At 37.4% G+C, this 18,029-nt stretch overlaps 1 protein-coding gene across 2 annotated transcripts in view; it reads right to left on the bottom strand.

The window, feature by feature from the left end:
• Positions 1–18,029, bottom strand: part of NRG3 (neuregulin 3) — a 404,839-nt gene that overhangs the window by 178,999 nt on the left and 207,811 nt on the right. The gene's annotated exons all lie outside the window — the stretch shown is intronic.

Genomic DNA, 18,029 nt, shown 5'->3' with positions numbered 1-18,029 from the left:
ATGAGTTTTTAAAACATATATGGTTGTATACACACATTTCATATTTAGCCTACTTCTAATGTTTACATATTGTGTTTTTTTTAAAATATTTTTATTTTGTAATTTCCCTCATCTTCTATTCCATATGACCTATGGAATATATTCCAGAGCACTGATCTATTTTAACAAGTAAAGTTACTGTTCAGCTTCACAGAAACAGACATAAAGACAAGCCCAGCCTAGGTACCAGGATAATCCTGATACACAATGGAAATAAGGCAGACACTTTTAACCAAGAATGTTTTAGCCACTGGATTTTCCTTTCACTGAAAACTTCAAATTAAAGTTGGACGCTTTTGGAAAGATGTGGTTTAGTCAAATTAATATTTATTTATTTTGACAGGGGAGACCTGCCTGTTTTCACAGAAGAATCATGAAAATCAAAGGATACTGGCTGGCCAATAAAATGACAGAGGGGGAAAGAAAAAAATAACACTACAGAAACAGGAAAAGATATAAATGGGGAAAAAAACACCTTAATCTATCAGTAGTGGCTGTAAAAGTAAAGCAGAAGTTTGTAACTTTTAGGAAAATAATGGAACAACAACATTCATTTGCTATTGTATAAATCCCTGGTCTGTTAACATCAATGCTGTGTGTCGTCCTGGATCCCCATGACAAAAGGAACAGTAAAAAAAAAATTCAGAGAAAGGAAACTTAAGATTGGCAGAGGTAACAGAATGTAACTTCTGTACCAGAAATATGCAAGTACAACAAAGACACTTCGGTCTCCTTCCAAAACGACATGTCTGAGGGGAGAAATAACAAATGCCTACAAAAACATGGTCATCAAGGTCAAGGTGATAAAAATTGATTCTTCGCTCTGTCATCCGTAATAAGGAGAAGGAGGCATCTGCTGCAACTAACAGGAAACAGCTTCAAGACTTGATGAGGTGACTCATCAGCCAACAAACGGCTGAGCTGTGAACCTCCTGGCTAATGGTGTTTAGGAAGGTAAAAGGTTATACCAAATTTACGGGAGACTCAACATACACTCAAGTAGGAGAAACTTGTTAAAGGTTAATAAATACACAGAAAGTACAACCAGCCCTAAAGTGCTTGATCCAGAAAGGGCTGGAAGTTTTAAGAAGTATGAAAGATACTTCTACAGCCATTTTCTTGGAGCCCTTGCTGTAAGCAGAACACTGGTTACACGGGCTTTTGGCCTGGTCTGCTACAGCTACTCTGGCTCTATGCTGCTGATAAAATCACGGTGCTGTGGTATAACACCCTTCTGTCTAACCGAAGGAAATCTAATCAAATAAAATGCTACATGCAAAGTGGAACACAATGATAAATCGGACGGCTTGATAAAACTCCAGTTGCGAAAGGATTTCAAAATGTCGCCTCTCTACCTTTTAAGAACAATACATTATTGAACAAGCCATTCTAAACGTTGAATTTCAGGGTCATCAGTTTTAGGAGGCAGATTTTTTTTTTTTTGGTAGAAGCACAAATAGAAAATCAGTTCTAAAATTTACACAAAGTTATTTTAAATTATTTTGTCATAAGAGCTAAAGTATTATTTATGAAAAGATTACAAATGTTCTTCCCTAAGCAATGTTTGGCCATCTTTCATCACTCTCCATTCTGGTTTTGGGTGCTGTTTATTTCAGTTTTCTGCACAATAAGACATAATAGTATGTATCAGCTGTTACCAGACATTGTGCCTTCATCTCTAATCAAATGTACAGTCTTCACCCAGATTTTACAGAGTAACCAGACAGGATGTTGGGGTGAAGGGGTGGATGGGGACTTGCAACGCAATATAATGTTTCCATGACCATTCCATGTGAATGCCCCATGACCACCTCTTCCCCTACAGACTTCTAACTTTTACAGCAGAAGTGGATGGCCTTTATAAATTACAGGTAAAGTTAAAAGTTATTTTTCACAGGAACAAAGGAAAATAGATGGAGAAGATCAAAACAGAACAATTTTGTTGCTTTTCTTCTATGTAGTATTTCTATTGGGTGGAAGAATGAAGGAACATAGAAATATGTCTCCCCAAAATCATATCTTGCACAAGATACCAAGATGCAAAGATCATATCCCATCTGCCTATACATGCCTCAAGCATTTCAAATTTTAAGAACTAGAAGATTGCATTCCTAAAAACATTCCGCAGAAGATAAACTTTTTTTTTATGGCTTTTTCTCATTTTTGTTGCTATTTTCTTTACCTAACATTATCAAGCACATAACAGGTGGAAACATCACTTTCTAGCCAGGAACACACATCTTGAAAGCAGCTGGTAAATAAGCTTACTGCAGAATCATAAGAGATTGATAAAAATAATCATGTCAGCAAAGCTACCTCAGAACTACACAAACACAAGGATATTTTTGTTGCAAAGCTTACAATAGAGAACGTTCACACCACACACCAGGTCCTACAGCAGTGACAGAATTGCACCACCTGCACCTACAGATTTACAAACCAACACCAGAGCATGCCTCAGGCAGTCCCGCGCCTACAGAGCTAGAGAGGAGGTTGTGTGCAGGCAATGGCTGGACTGGGTGACAATGCCAGGATCTGTGAAAAGCAGTACAAAAGGGTAGCCCTGGTTTGGAGAAGTCCTGCTTGGGTAAAGGTAAAACACCACCAGCTTGCCTGCACCTTGGTGATGTGCTGCTCCCTGCTGCATCCCCACGTGTCTGTACAAATGCAGAGTGAACAACAAAGGAACAGCTGAGCTCTTACTGTATTTGTCTTCACAACCTAAATGCCCCTGACCACTGCAACATGCGAAGCAACATTCTGTTCAGACAGGTCAGCTGAGAAACCAAACGTGCTTCACGCCACACTTTTATTTCTCCCCTATCAGCAGGGCATACTAACGCCTCTGAGAAAGCAGCCCACCATTAAGGCTGAAGCACCACCTGTGCTTCCTGTGGTACTTGTTGGAATTCAGGGAGGCAGACCCTTTCCGCAGCACAATTCTTCATCTTTTTAATCTCAAATCACGTGACAATGGACAGGATTCTTTCTTCTACAACTGCCCTTCCTTGGTTATGGGGCTATTTTTGTTTTTAATTTTTATTTTATAGAATAATACCAGCAACATTATCCAGTTTTCTTGGAAAAAACAGCACAGCTAAAAACAGAGAATAAGATACTTCACATGGCTTTCTACGTAGTCATACACTACCCACATACATAAATTCCAAGTCACTGAGAAACACGCAGCGCGGCAGGCTGTCAGGTTCCTCCCTGTGCTGAAAGGGAAACTGGTTCTCTGCATAAATACTCCCACAACTGCAGCTCACAACAAGTGGCAAAATCCAGACAAAGCTTTTCACAGCCACCCTCAAAGAGATTTTGATCTGTGTACACCCAGGTAAACAAATGGCCTTGGATTTACAAGCTGGGCATTTTAAACTTGGTTGTGCACCATTGGCCTATGGGTCACGTGTTCTAATTATGCTACTTAGGAATGTATTTTAATAAGATTCAACTTCCTGTAGTGTCTGAGATGCTTCTAAACAGAACATGATGACAAACACTACTGCATATTTATGAAAAAAATAAATCAGTATTTGAGCTCAAAACACCTTATCATAACCTTATCACAAAATTTGGAAAAAAGTCAGTCTAACATCACAAAGCATGTTTTATTTCACTTCATCCATGTTGGAGAAGCTAAGTTGTTTAATGTCAAAACTATAAACCACTAACTGGACAAAAAACAGGTTTTAAACCACCAGCTGCTACAAAGCTCAGCTGACAAAACAGAAGAACCAAATCTCATATCTCTTTTCTTCTAAGCTTCAGTAATTCTCATCATTTGCAAACTGTAAATTAGGTCCTAAATAGAGAACCTTCTACTGCAGCTATTCTAAATTTTAACTTTTTTTTTTACATGATGAAAAACGTTATTTTTTTTTTGTCCTAGAATTATGACAGATTAGGGTTTCTCTGGTTTTGTTGTCATTCAGAATAAGAAACATACAGATTGCTTGTAGAAAATAAGAGTAATAGACAGGATAAGAGACAAATGCAATATGCTGAATGATTATAAACTATGTAGAAGGGCACCAGGCCTATAAAACAGGGATGACATAGATAGTATGACAGACTGAAATACAAGATGATGATGTTGGAAAATCCGTTACTGAAACTGGTATGGGCAAAACTATGAAAAGCAATCAAAAAAAAAAAAAAAAGGAAGAAAATACTAGCTTATTTTTCTTTAAAAAAAATCTTTTTTGTGTGTGGTTATTTTTTGACCAGGGTATTTTCTATTGTGTAAGACAGCATCTGGAGTGCTGTGCTCAGTTTCATGCCAAGACATTGACATATTGAAATGAGTCCCAGTGGTTAGATGGCTGTAGTACATGGCCTAAAATGATGAGAGAGTTGCATTTATTCTGCCTTGAAAACAGAAGTTTCAAGGAAAATCCTATTTCTATCCTCCAAATATGTAATGGGAGCGGATAAGTCTGATTTTTTTCCGAGGTGCAGAGTGACCCAGTGAGAGACAAAGGACACAAGCTGGAAGATGGGTGATCCCGTAGATACAAGGGCATTTTGCTCCCCATGAGGCTGCTAACACGCTGGAATGGGGTGCTCAGAGAGTCTGTTGAGTCCTCATTTTTGGAGTTGTTCAACATTAATCTGGGCACAGCCATGAGCAATCTGTTCTAGCTGGACCTCCTTTCAGCAGGGTTTGGACTAGATGATTGCCACCCTAAATTTTTCTTCGAAGAAAAATTCTACAAAGAACAAAATCTAATAATGAAAAAAGCAGCAAAGCAAAGTAACTTACAGTTTCTTAGAATCCTAATGACTGCTTCTAAAGCTATCATATCCTTCTTGTGTCTTAAGTTTTAAGTGTTAAAAGCAAAACAAAATAGGAAAATAGCAACAAGACCACACCCGGAGAAACCATACTGCTTCCTTGAAGACTGAAGAGATTACTTCTGGGCACTTTATCTGGTGTTCTGCAGTTGACAAATGAGTGCATTTGGTATTTAATTCCAAAGCAAGCTTCCAGCTATTAAGACACAACTTGCTAGAAAGTAGACTGCTACTGATGGTATACAAAGGGGAATGTTGGTAACACAGTCTAGGTTAGTGATTACGTTAAACAAGAGGAGGTGACCAAGTAACACAATTAGTCAATAAATCAAAACACACTCAAAGCCTCTTTCTCAATACACTTTTGGAGAAAGTTACAGCAAGCATTCTCAGAAAGATAGCTAATAAAAAGACCAAAAGTTTATTTCAGCTATTTTTCAGAAAAGGAAATGTGATGAATGAATCAATTCCAAAGTCTCTGGGGCCATCTCATGAACTGTGACAATGACGCCATATAGCCAGACTCAAGCTCCTGTTCCCATCTAGTTTATCTCAGCGCTGGAATCACACACACCTAATTTGGAAAGCCAATGAACCATAGTATCACACCTATCTTTTGCTTGACTGAATTGTGCTTTGTGTGTCTTGGAGTGAGTATCATCTGTTTGAATGAATAAAAATCCAGTGCCAAAACTGTCTCCCCTCTTAGAGTCCTCATAAATAAAGACTAGCAACTTATGAGTACATCAGCAATTTCAATAGGATTTCTTAGAAAATAAGGCAAGAAAAAAAAAAAAAAGACCACACAGGAGAAAGAATTCCAAGCAGACAATAAAACAGCTGAAACTATAGTTACACTAGCTTGCATTCAAGCAAGAATATTGCATTACAACAAACTTCCAGCACTAAGTATAATAAAATACAAGCTCAGATCTTCATTTTATTAGCTTGTTTATAATTTTTGCCTTAAAATATGAAAGGAAAAAGAAAAGAGAAAGCATATTCTTTTAAACAAAGAGCTGTAACTTGCATTTTCATAAGCAATCAAATAATACAAAATATTTTGTCAGAGAAAACAGAGTTACTCATGTGAATGAGTTGAATAGAGGCTAACATATTTCTATTGCTTTCAAAAGATTTGTCTACTTAAGATGGAAAAGTAGGTGAGCAGACACTGAGAATGAAATTTCTTCTTGGTAACCCCTCCAAATATGACACTGTCCAATATTACTCTAGATAATGCCATGTATACCTTAAAAATAATAATTGGGAGTAACATCACATTGTACCATCAACATGCTAATATTAAACAGCACCCACAGCACATTCAGGTACATAAGTAAATGTTTTACATAGGAAAACTTTTCCTTCCTTCTTCCTGCATATGTACAGAATTCAGAAGGATGCTTTAGGGTTTTATGAGAAATATAAAACAGCAACTGCTAGTTTTGTATGCTTGTCTAAATGTAATGGCATGAAATTATTACTGAGCTCATATATTTAAAACCATTTGATAAACCACCCCAAATGCCAAATTAGTCATCTATATTATTGTGTCATGTGTGATATCTTTGAAAAACTAAATGCATCAAAAATGTCTAAATTACTCTGTTTTACTGTTCATGACTTTTATTATATGTAATATGTTTCACAGTGATTTTTAGGTATAAAAGTAAAGCTGCTTTGAGAAAAAAAAATTCAACACAACAAACAGTCCTTACATCTAAATCTACTGGGATTGATATGAACCATGTGTTTAATGCGTATAATAACAACTAATGTCAGTAAAGCATGTGAGTTAATTCACTACTACTGCATCACGATACTTTTTTTTTTTTTTTGTAAAAGTTAAAAATTCTGCAATACTATTAAGTACCAAAATTTCTGAAATCTTGCAAGACTGAGTTCCTTGCTTCAGGGACTCTGAACACAAAATGGGAGACATTCTGCAGCTTTCAGGCTACAGATCTTCTTCTTCTAGCAGTGTTCAGTAATGTGCTTATACTGTACCATCCCTGCATTTTCCTAATTCCAAGATTCATTCCATGGCAAGTAAAACAGATGTGAAAAGCACCCCAGAAAAGATGAAGAGAGCTGATAAATTTCAGACCCACTTCATCTTCAATCCACCCGGCTGCTGACCACAGTTGGCGACCAGTCAGATGCTTCTAAAAAGGTAGATGTTACTGCTCTATCTCTAACCCCATTCACACACCCCAAGTTTTCTTCAACACAAACTGGAATGTACAACATTTTTATTTAGATAACTATTTACAAGTTAGATTTTTTTATTTTTGGGATGCCTATTCTTAACTGATTTGCCCTCAGTTAAGATAAGTAAAGTAGCTACATTTTTACAGAAAGTGTAAAAAATGTACTGGTTAAAAAATGTACTGGTAAAAAAAGTGACAAAATGTACTGGTTAAATGCTTCATTCTATTGGGGGTATTATACATTTACATTATTTAAGAAACAATACTTTTGCTGAGAATAAGAAGCTTACTAAGAATTTATTTATTGCCCAGTGCTTTTCATATTACTAACTGTTAATCTTTTCCTTATTTTTACAGAAATACTCAAATGGAGTATTCAGTAACCAACAGAGCTTTTCAGCAGTCTCATTTTATGCTCAGTAATCATTATTGGAAGATTGTTATTTTATAATGATTAGTTTTAATATTGTAATTCAATAGACTTGAAATATTAATTTCCAGCATTCTGATCCTTACATCTTATTCCTTCTGATCCAAATACACTCTTGAAGACCAGTATTAGATATAGCAAAAACATTTTTAAACACCAATTATATATGCATCTCATTGCCAAAAATAGGCACTATCTCTGTTAAAAGGATTAAACAGATTAAGGGCAAAAATTGACAAACTTATCAGAGTGGATGACATCCATGAAAAGAAAATAATTGTATGCAGACCTCTGAAAACAAAATGAACAAAATCACCCAATCTTCATACTAGATGTGCTTATCAAACAGAAGAACTGAGGGATTTAAGATGGGAGCACACAGTGGGAGTCCACACTATGAAGCCTACAATTATTCCCAAGGGGCTCTTTTTAGCTGAAAATAAAAAGTAAGCTGGAGGTATGGGCACAACTCTTTACAACACTCAGAGGGTTAAAAAATTAGGAACAAAGTCAGTCAGATTCTTCTTGCAAGAAAAAAAAACAAACAACAAACCACACAACCACACACTCCTCATGGCTTGTCAGATTGTTCAGCTGGTTCTCAGGGAAGGAAGATTTACATACAAATATGGCTATGGATAACAGGAGGAGGTTTTAGTGCAGAGGTGACAGAATCTATTTTGGATAATCCTAAAGACTTTCAGTTGTTCTTTTTCAGCTGTTGGACGCGTCCATCCTTTCTTTCTGAATTCTCTCACACTCTTGAAAAGATGCAATTTACAACACTAAAGCTGATGAGCAAATTTGACACTTTTCACACCATGAATTCAAACTGACTCAGATGATATTTGGGTAAGATGTATCTTAACATTTTATCAAATTAAATATTAAAATATTAAAAAGTAAATTATAATGTGTGAACTTCAAGGGCCTGCTGGGAAAATATAAAGCCTTACTAACATAATCTGTCGTTGAATTATGGTAACAATGAAAAAATGACAAATTACACAGCAAAGAGAAGAAAGAAAAGAGTGGACAATTTTTTATTTATTTTAATCCTGCAGAAGAATGTGTACTACTATCAAGACAAAACAAGTATGGCTTTCAGGCTGATCTCTACCAGTGTGATTCATAGAATCATAAAGGTTGAAAAAGACCTCCAAGACCATCTGGTCCAACCATGTCCCAACCACCAATGTCACCCACTAAACCATGTCCCTAAGCACCATGTCCAACCTTTCTTTGAACACCCCCAGGGACGGTGACGCTACCACTTCCCTTGGCAACCCGTTCCAATGCCTGACTGCTCTGAGAAGAAATGTCTCCTAATTTCCAACCTGAACCTCCCGTGGTGCAATCTGAGGCCATTCCCTCTAGTCCTATCGCTGGTTATCCGTGAGAACAGGCAGACATCCAGCTCCCCACAACTTCCTCTCAGATAGCTGTAGAGAGCAGTAAGGCCTGCCCTGAGCCTCCTCTTCTCCAGACCAAACAACCCCAGTGCCCTCAGCTGCTCCTAACAGGACTTGTGTTTCAGGCCCTTTACCAGTCTCATAGCCCTTCTCTGGACATGTTCCAGGGCCTCAATGTCCTTCTTGTAGTGACGGTCCCAAAACTGAACACAGTACTTGAGGTGCGGACTCACCAGAACAGAGTAGAGGGGAATTATCACCTCCCTGGTCATGCTGGCTACACTATTCCTGATCCAAGCCAGGATGCCGTTGGCCTTCTTGGCATCAATCAGCACCCCCAGATCCTTTTCCTCTGCACAGCTTTCGAGCCATTCTCCCCCAAGCCTGTAGCATTGCATGGGGTTGTGGCCAAAGTGCAGAACCCAGCACTCAGACATGTTGAACCTCAACCCATTGGCCTCCGTCCATCAACCTACCCTTTCCAGGTCCCTCTGCAGGGCCTTCCTACCCTCCAGCAGATCGACTTGTCACAAACCTGACTGCTTTTTCTTTTTCTTTTGAGACTGAGTTTAATTCTTGAATAAGTCATTATTTAAAAAAAAAAAATAATAAAATTTAGTTCATAACTATAAGAATGGTTAAATCGCTTAAGGTTAGATTTGTCAAATTTACAGGACCATACAGATTCTGACAGGTAATCTATTATTGCCAAGAGACAGCTGTATCGGGGAGAGCATATGACATTTGTGAACAAAATCACACATCCATTGCATTCTAGCAAGAAGTTTCCAAAACATTCAGTCAAGGAAAGGATGGAAAACTTCCCACTATTTGCCAAGGCCAGCATATTTTTAAGTATCTCAAAGAATGTTTTGTAACAAATTACTAAAACAAAAACTGAGATGTGTCCTACAATGCAGCAGGTATACAGCGACTTAAACCCATACATGGGGATTGAAACCTCAATGGAAAATTGAAAGAAGATGAAATTACTGTGAGTGACAGAGTGCAGGAACAGGGTGCCCAGAGAGGCTTTGGAGTCACCTTCTCTGGAAATAGTCAAAACCTGCCTGGACACAATACTTTTCTGAGTTATGATGCGGTGAATTATTTTAAAATGTTCCTGATGGATAAAGTGATTCTTAATCATTTCAGGTTCTAGATGCTGTCCTAGAAAACATAGAATTTTATTCCCATCCGCATTTAAAAAAAAAAAAAAAATTCCCACATGAAATCAGAGCCTTGTATCTAAAGCTACCCAGCTAGCTGGAGTACATGACAAGCACAAAGTCCCACCTTATTTTTGAAAGCTTTGAATTTTATTGCTGAGATTAGTTCACTCATTTTATTTACCAAAAATATCTCTTATCACTTTCACAACACAGTAAACATAGCAATATTGGAATGGATTTTTAAAGTTTGTCTACTATATACCTAGTAGGATTTTTAAATGATATTATAGGCTACACAGAAGAGACATCATTATCAATAAATAACAAAACCATTATCTGTGCTCTAGGTGAAACAAAAAGATAGTAATACTTAAAGTAGTTTGCTTTTTACAACTGAAATTTTGCTTTATTCAACACAGAGCCCATACTCTTTCAGGTCCTATTCTTACTTCATTTATTATGTACAAGAAAACCCTTGAACAGGACCAAAAACTTCTGTGCACCCTAACAGGATTTAAAGATGCTCTCCTCTTGTTTATACTGGCAGCCCCAAGGGCCAGCTGCAAGCTGGGGTGCATCAGGCACAGCACTGCTGCCTGAGGGGAGCCATTTTCTGCTCTGCTCTGCACTGGTGCGGCCTCACCTCGAGTGCTGTGTGCAGGTTTGGGTGCCACAGTATAAGGAGGACATAAAACTATTAGAGAGTGCCCAAAGGAGGGTACAATGATGGTGAAGAGTCCGGAGGGAAAGGTTTATGAGGAGCAGCTGAGGTCCCTTGGTTTGTTAAGCCCAAGTGAGAGGCCTCATGGCGGCCTGCAGCTCCCTCACGAGGGGAGCGGAGGGGCAGGCGCTGAGCTCTGCTCTCTGGGGACAGTGACAGGACCTGAGGGAACGGCATGGAGCTGGGACAGGGGAGGGGCAGGCTGGGTGTAAGGGAAAGGTTCTTCAGCAAGGGGGTGGTCAGGCACTGGATCAGGCTGCCCAGGGCAGTGGTCACAGCACCAGGCCTGTCAGACTGCAAGAATCGTTTGGACAGGGCTGCCTGACATGTGGTCTGATTTTGGGTGGTGCTGTGTGGAGCCAGGAGTTGGACTCAATGATCCATGTAGGCCCTTCCAACTTGGGATATTCTATGATATTAAATCACATACAAGCTAATACAGAAGGGGATGCAATAGCATTTTTTTTTTCCATATATGGATGAAAGATCAATATTTTATTTCACTAAGCATTCAAGATTTACCTTGCCATACCTTCTCACACGAAGTACTTTAACTGCAGATTTTGACACTATACTTTGTTCACTGTTCTTCCAAGGGGAAGAAAACTGAACATACCTGCAGGAAAACAGACTTTTACTCCATCTTCCCTATGGGGAAGAATAATTTTCTTATCAAGAGACATTTTTATTTTCTGTTTACTTCAGGGTAATCTCTCAGATGGCCTAAATTCTGGATATCTATGTCTAATATTTATTCTACATTTCCTGAAAGGCTTCTGGATTTAACGCTGCTGACACAAGCTCCTCTAAGAGGAAAATCTCAAATCCTGACAACCAAGTCAACAATTGTTTCTGTTTATCATCTTGAGCATACAATCCCCTTAAGGCTTACCTAAGCAGTTCTTTCCCTAATATAAGGGCTGCTCTTTATTTTGTTTTCAAGTTCTGAGATATTACCCCATATGTATATGTGCATATTATATATTAATGAAAGCAACTTTAAAAGATGATACATTCAACAGCTTAGCAGTTAAATTGAACAGCTTAGCAGTATTTTAAGTCAAAACAGCATTGTTACAAACTATAAAATTCAAAACACTTCATTTCAGTTACAATGAGAAACTTTATTTTCCAATATATGGGATACGCATCTCCTTTTGGAAGGTAACAGCTGCAGAAATGGGTATGATCCTCTCTCCCTTTAAGTAAAAGAATGACATACAGCACACACAGAAAATATAAGATTACACGTGGAAAACTTGCTTAAGAAGCTGTATTAAAATATTAGGAAAAGGCAAAACTAAAGCTATCTTCCCAACACTCCTTTGGAACACCTTTTTTCTTGAGACATTTCCCATAAGAAAAAGCCTGTTTTTTACAGAGTAGCTTAACATTGCAACAGGGCATCCAGATCTCTCTGCAATCTCTGTCCCTCATTCAACAAAACTCAACTGGAGGAAGTCCTGAGAAACCCGATTTAAACCTTATGTCATGCCTGCTTTGAAGGGAGCGTGGAAAGGCAGCTCTGAATGCTAGAAAAGGTCACTGCAACCATGTTTTCCTGAAGTAACCATTAACGTGCATTTCCCTAAAGACCAGCAGATGACTCACAAAGTGCCATGTATCACCCCTTACAGAGTCCAGCGTTTAGAGTCAGTCACTCAATAAATGCATAATTAGTGATTACAACTGGTCTGGTTTAAGTGATTGTACCAGGACCATGCGGTGAGAATGTGGCAGACAGAAAAAATAAATGTAGTTCCAAAGGTTAACAATCTATCATGCTGTACCTGTGTCTTTCTTCCCTGATGCTCTGTACTGCACCCATTATTTTCAGTTCAACATTTCCCATTCTCCCAGTCCTTACTCTGCAATGAACGCATGGGGAATCTTGTAGAAATAAGTAAAGCCTTTATTAGAATATATGTAAGCTATACTGCATGTACATAATACATACACATGTAATGTGCACTACTTCAACCCTGACGTAGTGTATCTAGTCAGTCTTTCTTTTGAAAGGAAAGAAACCTCCCCAACCAAAAGAACGTTCCAAAAGTAGTGAAGTATTTACACAAAAAATAATTCTTCTCAGTGAAAAAGCGATCAGTCAAATCATTTCTGATGAGCTCTGCCTCAAGTACAAACAGAAAAAGATTTTTACTAAACTTCCAGTAAATACCAGTATTTTCCAATGCTTGTTTTAAACTACGAATCATACTCTAGCCCACATTCCACTTGGAATGAAGAGCTAAATCTAACACTCTAGAAATGCTGGTCAACCATGAACCTGCTAAATGCCAGCCCTGACAGTCCTCCAGCTCTAGCTGTATTTAGATACACAGATAATTTAATAGCTGTAACTGTTATTAAAGAAGCATCCAACTAGAATTATACTAATATAAAAAGCACACCTGTATTTTCAAAACAGACCAGAAAGAAAAAAGGCTTATGTTCTTAAAGAACATCAATTACAGAAAAAAAAAAAAAAAAAAGCTCCTTCACAAAATAATTTAAATATTAAAAATAAGTTCTTTTCAACCACTAAAGGAAGGAAACCTACTTCCCATTGAGTCTGCTCTAATCTTTTCCTTACTATTCCAATCTGCTGGATAAATTTACATAAGAATATACTATGGTACTATGAGAATACGGAAACTAGTAGAAAGTGAAGAAACATTAACAAAAAGCTGGCAGCTAAAAATAGATTAAATAAAACAGTTTTTTGTTTGTTTGTTTGTTTGCTTTCTTTTTCCAATATTATTTAGCAAATGTTTGTCATTGGACAACACATCCCTTTCGCAATGTAACACATTCACTGTGCAGCATTCCTCACTCTATTCAAAATAAATAAATCCATAATCTTCTGCTTAATTGTTCTTATGTGCCTAAAAATTAAGAGGGTTACACAATTTTCTTAAGGTTTCGATAAGACTCCTATCTCAAGATCCTCTTCACGCATCAAGAAATTCATTAGTATCATAGAATCAGAATCATCAAGTTTGGAAAAGACCTCCAAGATCATCTAGTCTAACCATCACCCTACCACCAATGTCACCCACTAAACCACGTCCCTAAGCACCAGGTCCAACCCTTCCTTAAACACCCCAAGGGATGGTGACTCTATCACCTCCCTGGGCAACTCGTTCCAATACCTAAACATTATTTCTGAGAAGAAATGTCTCCTAATTTCCAACCTGAACCTCCCGTGGCACAACTTGAGGCCATTCCTCTTGTCCCATCACTAGTTATTTGTGAGAGGAGGCCATCAATGCAATATATGGAACCATTCTGCTCCAGAAATACATTCATTACAGAACTGTGTTAGACCTAATAAAGCCCAACTGAATAAAGCTGAGGATGCAGATAAGGGTAAAGGCGCACAAATTTTGCCACTTTAAGCACCAAGGATCTTCTTCACTCCTCATTAAAGTGTACCTAACTTCTATTTATCTAGGACATTAGACGTGTACCTAGGGTCTTCAATTCTACCTTTAAGTACATCAGGAAGGAAGAGGTTTTGTTAATTTTACTTTGGTGCTTCTAAAACATTACTCACATCTTTTCACTAGATCTGGCGGCTAAAAGTGAACTGACATGTTAGCCAGACAGTGACCCTGGATAAAGGATTATAAAAAAAATTAAAGGGAAAAAAAGTTATGCTAATAGACAGCTTAGATATCTTTCAGAATCAAATAATTCTATGTCTTTGGTATTTAATTTTCTTAACATACTTTTTAATAAATAATACATAGCTAGATAATTCCTATTCGGGGACACTGTCACTTTTTACTCTTTTTTTTTTTTTTTTAATTTATTTCTGTCAAGACAAAACGAACTTTTCAAAAGCTGGTTAGTCAACAGACCTAAGGGGCTCTTTCTCCACAGGTTGCTACTGCAGAACATTAATTCTTCACTTCACATTCATATTTCTATGCTTTATTCACAAAGAAGATTATCTGTCACTGTTTTGCAAAATGAAACACACTATTACAAGTAATGCACTCCCTCTCAAAAATTACACCATTACTTATTTTTGTGTCTCTCTATAAGCAAAGAATTGTTGAAAATTCTAATTGGAAGACAGCAACAAAGCAAAGTGATATTTAACAAAAAGAAACAAAAAAAAAGGCCAGCTCATACTAGTGGATTGTTTAGAGATTGAGAGAATTTCTACTATGTCAGCTAGTACGTAGCCACGATACAAACTGGTAAATGATACTCAGATTTGTTTTATATATATATATATATATTTTAATCAGAGACTACTTACGGTACAAAATCAGATTTCTTCATAAATTTGTTTTGCATTATATTTAGTTTTCAACTCTTCATCTTATGATTATCATCTTTGCTTACTTGAGGAACTCCTGTATAATTTATTCCCTTTCAGTGGCATAATACCTGATCCCAACCCTAAGGTTGTCTTGAAATACATGAACCACAACCCCAGCTGGTGCAAGCAAGCAGAGTTTTGCTGAAGTTAACCAAAAGATATTGTTGATGGTGCTTGCAATCTACATTTTTATAATTAAGTTGCTTAAAATTATTCAATAATCAAAAAAAGCCTTTCTAAAAATGAAATAAAATGAAAAGAACTACAGTGCTAAATGTCAAAGTGCATGGAAGAAAAATGAAGTAGCAGACTGCTAATTGATATTAATACAGGAAAGGAAATGAGTTCCAGCTCATTTGCTTTGTTCAGTGCAGTTGTATTAAAATGCAAAGAACCTTACGGGTAGCTCAACTTCCTTTAAATACATGACCAAGAACCCCCAACCCCCCCCACAAATATAAACACATGGTACTCAAGTTCTCCACAGTAAATGCTGCTCAAGGACTTACCCCTGCACACATCCGCAAGATGGACAAAGGGGGATGAAGAAGCACCTGAATTAAACTGATTTCTCAGGAAGGATCAAAAATAGCTTCATAACTCAAACCTCAAGATTAACCAACTTGAGTTACACTCAGGCTTGGCTTTTCTGGGATTATGTTCCCTGTTCAGGGAAACCAGTGGAGCAAAGTGTGCTGACATCTGGGCAGGTCATACCCTAAATAATTCCAGGTTTAAGGACTGCATTAGCCAGCACTGCATCTGAGCTGATCAGACTTCAAAAGGCTGAATATCTTCTGAACCTGGTTCTGTAGGAGAATTCCCTCTTGCGCATGGAAATTATACCTTCTATCTCAAACTCCTGGCCAAAAAGTCTGCTACTTCCCAAATCTGCTCATAATCAAAATGTTCTCCCACTTTTCCAAATTATGGAATCCATGAAGTCCTCTATATTGTTATCACATCTGCTGCATTGTAAAGTCAAACACTACCTGACGTCACAATACCCCTGTAAGGAAAAACTGTCTCCCAAATCAGGAGATCATGTCCAATTTTGTACACTACTGCTCCAGGAGCATTACCCAGAACACTACTGTCATACATAGCATTGAAACATATGTAGTATTAGCCAACTTTTCCTAAACTTCTCTCCCTGTAGAAGAAAATATCTTCACATATTTATTTAATCATTCTAATTTATGAACAAAAAGTTTGATTCCATCTGAAACTAACTGGCCTGCTGGGAATTTTTCAGAACCTCTCAAATAGTCCATAAGCTCCGTTATGAAAGCACACATCTTTTTGAGGTGAGCCATCAGAGTAACTATTTTCAAATTGTTTTTTTAATATAAATTTGCATTTCCAAATAAAAAATGTGATCAAGTACAAGTCCTAATCTACCTATTTTTCCTCTTTCAAATCCAATAGAAATCTGTAAAGACCCCCCTTGTTATTTAATAGAAAGTAACACATACGTATGCGCAGAGGACAGATAACTTGAAAGAAGACTCAATACGATTTTTTTTTTTGATGATACATTCCCCGAATGGAGTATCTACAGAGACATCCTTTAAGTCACCAATAATTAGCTAAATGACGTTCAGTCTTTGACCTGTACATATGAATAGTGTAAATGCTTTTTTAGAATGTGGATCGGGAAAAGGCTTGTAGACGCATTAGAATTTAAAAAAGGAGAAAGACAATGGTACTTACAAGAGCAATCTATGACCAAGCTATTATTACCTCAGGTTGGTTAGAAACTTTGATGGCCCTGGATAATCTTTAACCCTCGAAGCTATAAGAGTAAAATTTCACTAAACTTTCAAATACAAATGGACATTATCTTTCTTGGTATGGTTGTAGAACAGTTAGGCAGCCTAGACATTGGGAAGCTGACAGGCTCTGTTTCTTGATAAGTTTGGCTTGGATGAAACAATGTCTAGACCTGGAAGACTACACACTCATCTAAATTAATAAAAAAAGCCAATTTGACCTAAAGTCAAATTAATAGTGCAAATGCATATAAACAACATGAGTGAATGTGATTCTTCTAGCATGCTAATGAAAATAACTCTAAACTCTGCGCATGAAACAGAAGTAGCCAATATAATGTATTACCAAACACCTACAAAATGTGGAAATTAACTAGTGTGAATACCAAAGAACGTTACTTACAGGTTCTTACTTTTCTTTATATGGCATGAAGACAGCTTTCAGGCTGCAGAGCTGACACAAATTTCAGATCATATAGTTTCACTTATGACTGGAAAACCAACAAAATTAATCCCTGAAGAGACTATAGAGAAGACATACAGTCTGTGAAAGTGAGTGCCATAACAGTACCTGTTGAACAATAAAAAAAAAATTTTTTTTATGGAACTACCCTGCACATTGGAGAAGTCCACATGTGTTGACTATCACGTTATGCTTCCCTGTAGCCTAATTCTTTCCTCCCTGTAACCAATGGTCATGTGGAGCTCTGTAACAAATCAAACCATTTTATTCACAGCATAAAATAAAATAAAATTCCCCACAATGACTGGGAATGCTAAAGCTATGAGAAATAAAAGCCCCAAGGCAAGCAAGTCACAGTTGATTTATTTTTACCACCAGAGGATAAGCTAATGGTGTGTAAAACTAAATCAAAGATCCATCAGACTTGCTGGTTTCAGCAGATGAATGTGCTCACCTCAACAGAGTGGACAGCTACCTCTGAGACATGCTGAATTCTACCACTACCACCATCAAGGAACCCAATTTTAATCCATTACAAAATGAAAGGCTGTAACAAACAGCAGCAATATTCTTGTCACATGGCTCATCTGAGGAAAAACTGATTCAATTTTGGGAAGAAAACAAAAAATACATAAATAAATGGTAACTTCTCCTATATTGCTTAACATGCCTTT

Source organism: Anser brachyrhynchus (genome assembly GCF_964034855.1).
Source record: "Anser brachyrhynchus genome assembly, chromosome: 6".
Classification (NCBI taxonomy): Eukaryota; Metazoa; Chordata; class Aves; order Anseriformes; family Anatidae; genus Anser; species Anser brachyrhynchus.
The sequence above is the reverse complement of the archived record's forward strand: the minus strand, read 5'-3'. Positions and strand labels throughout refer to the sequence as shown.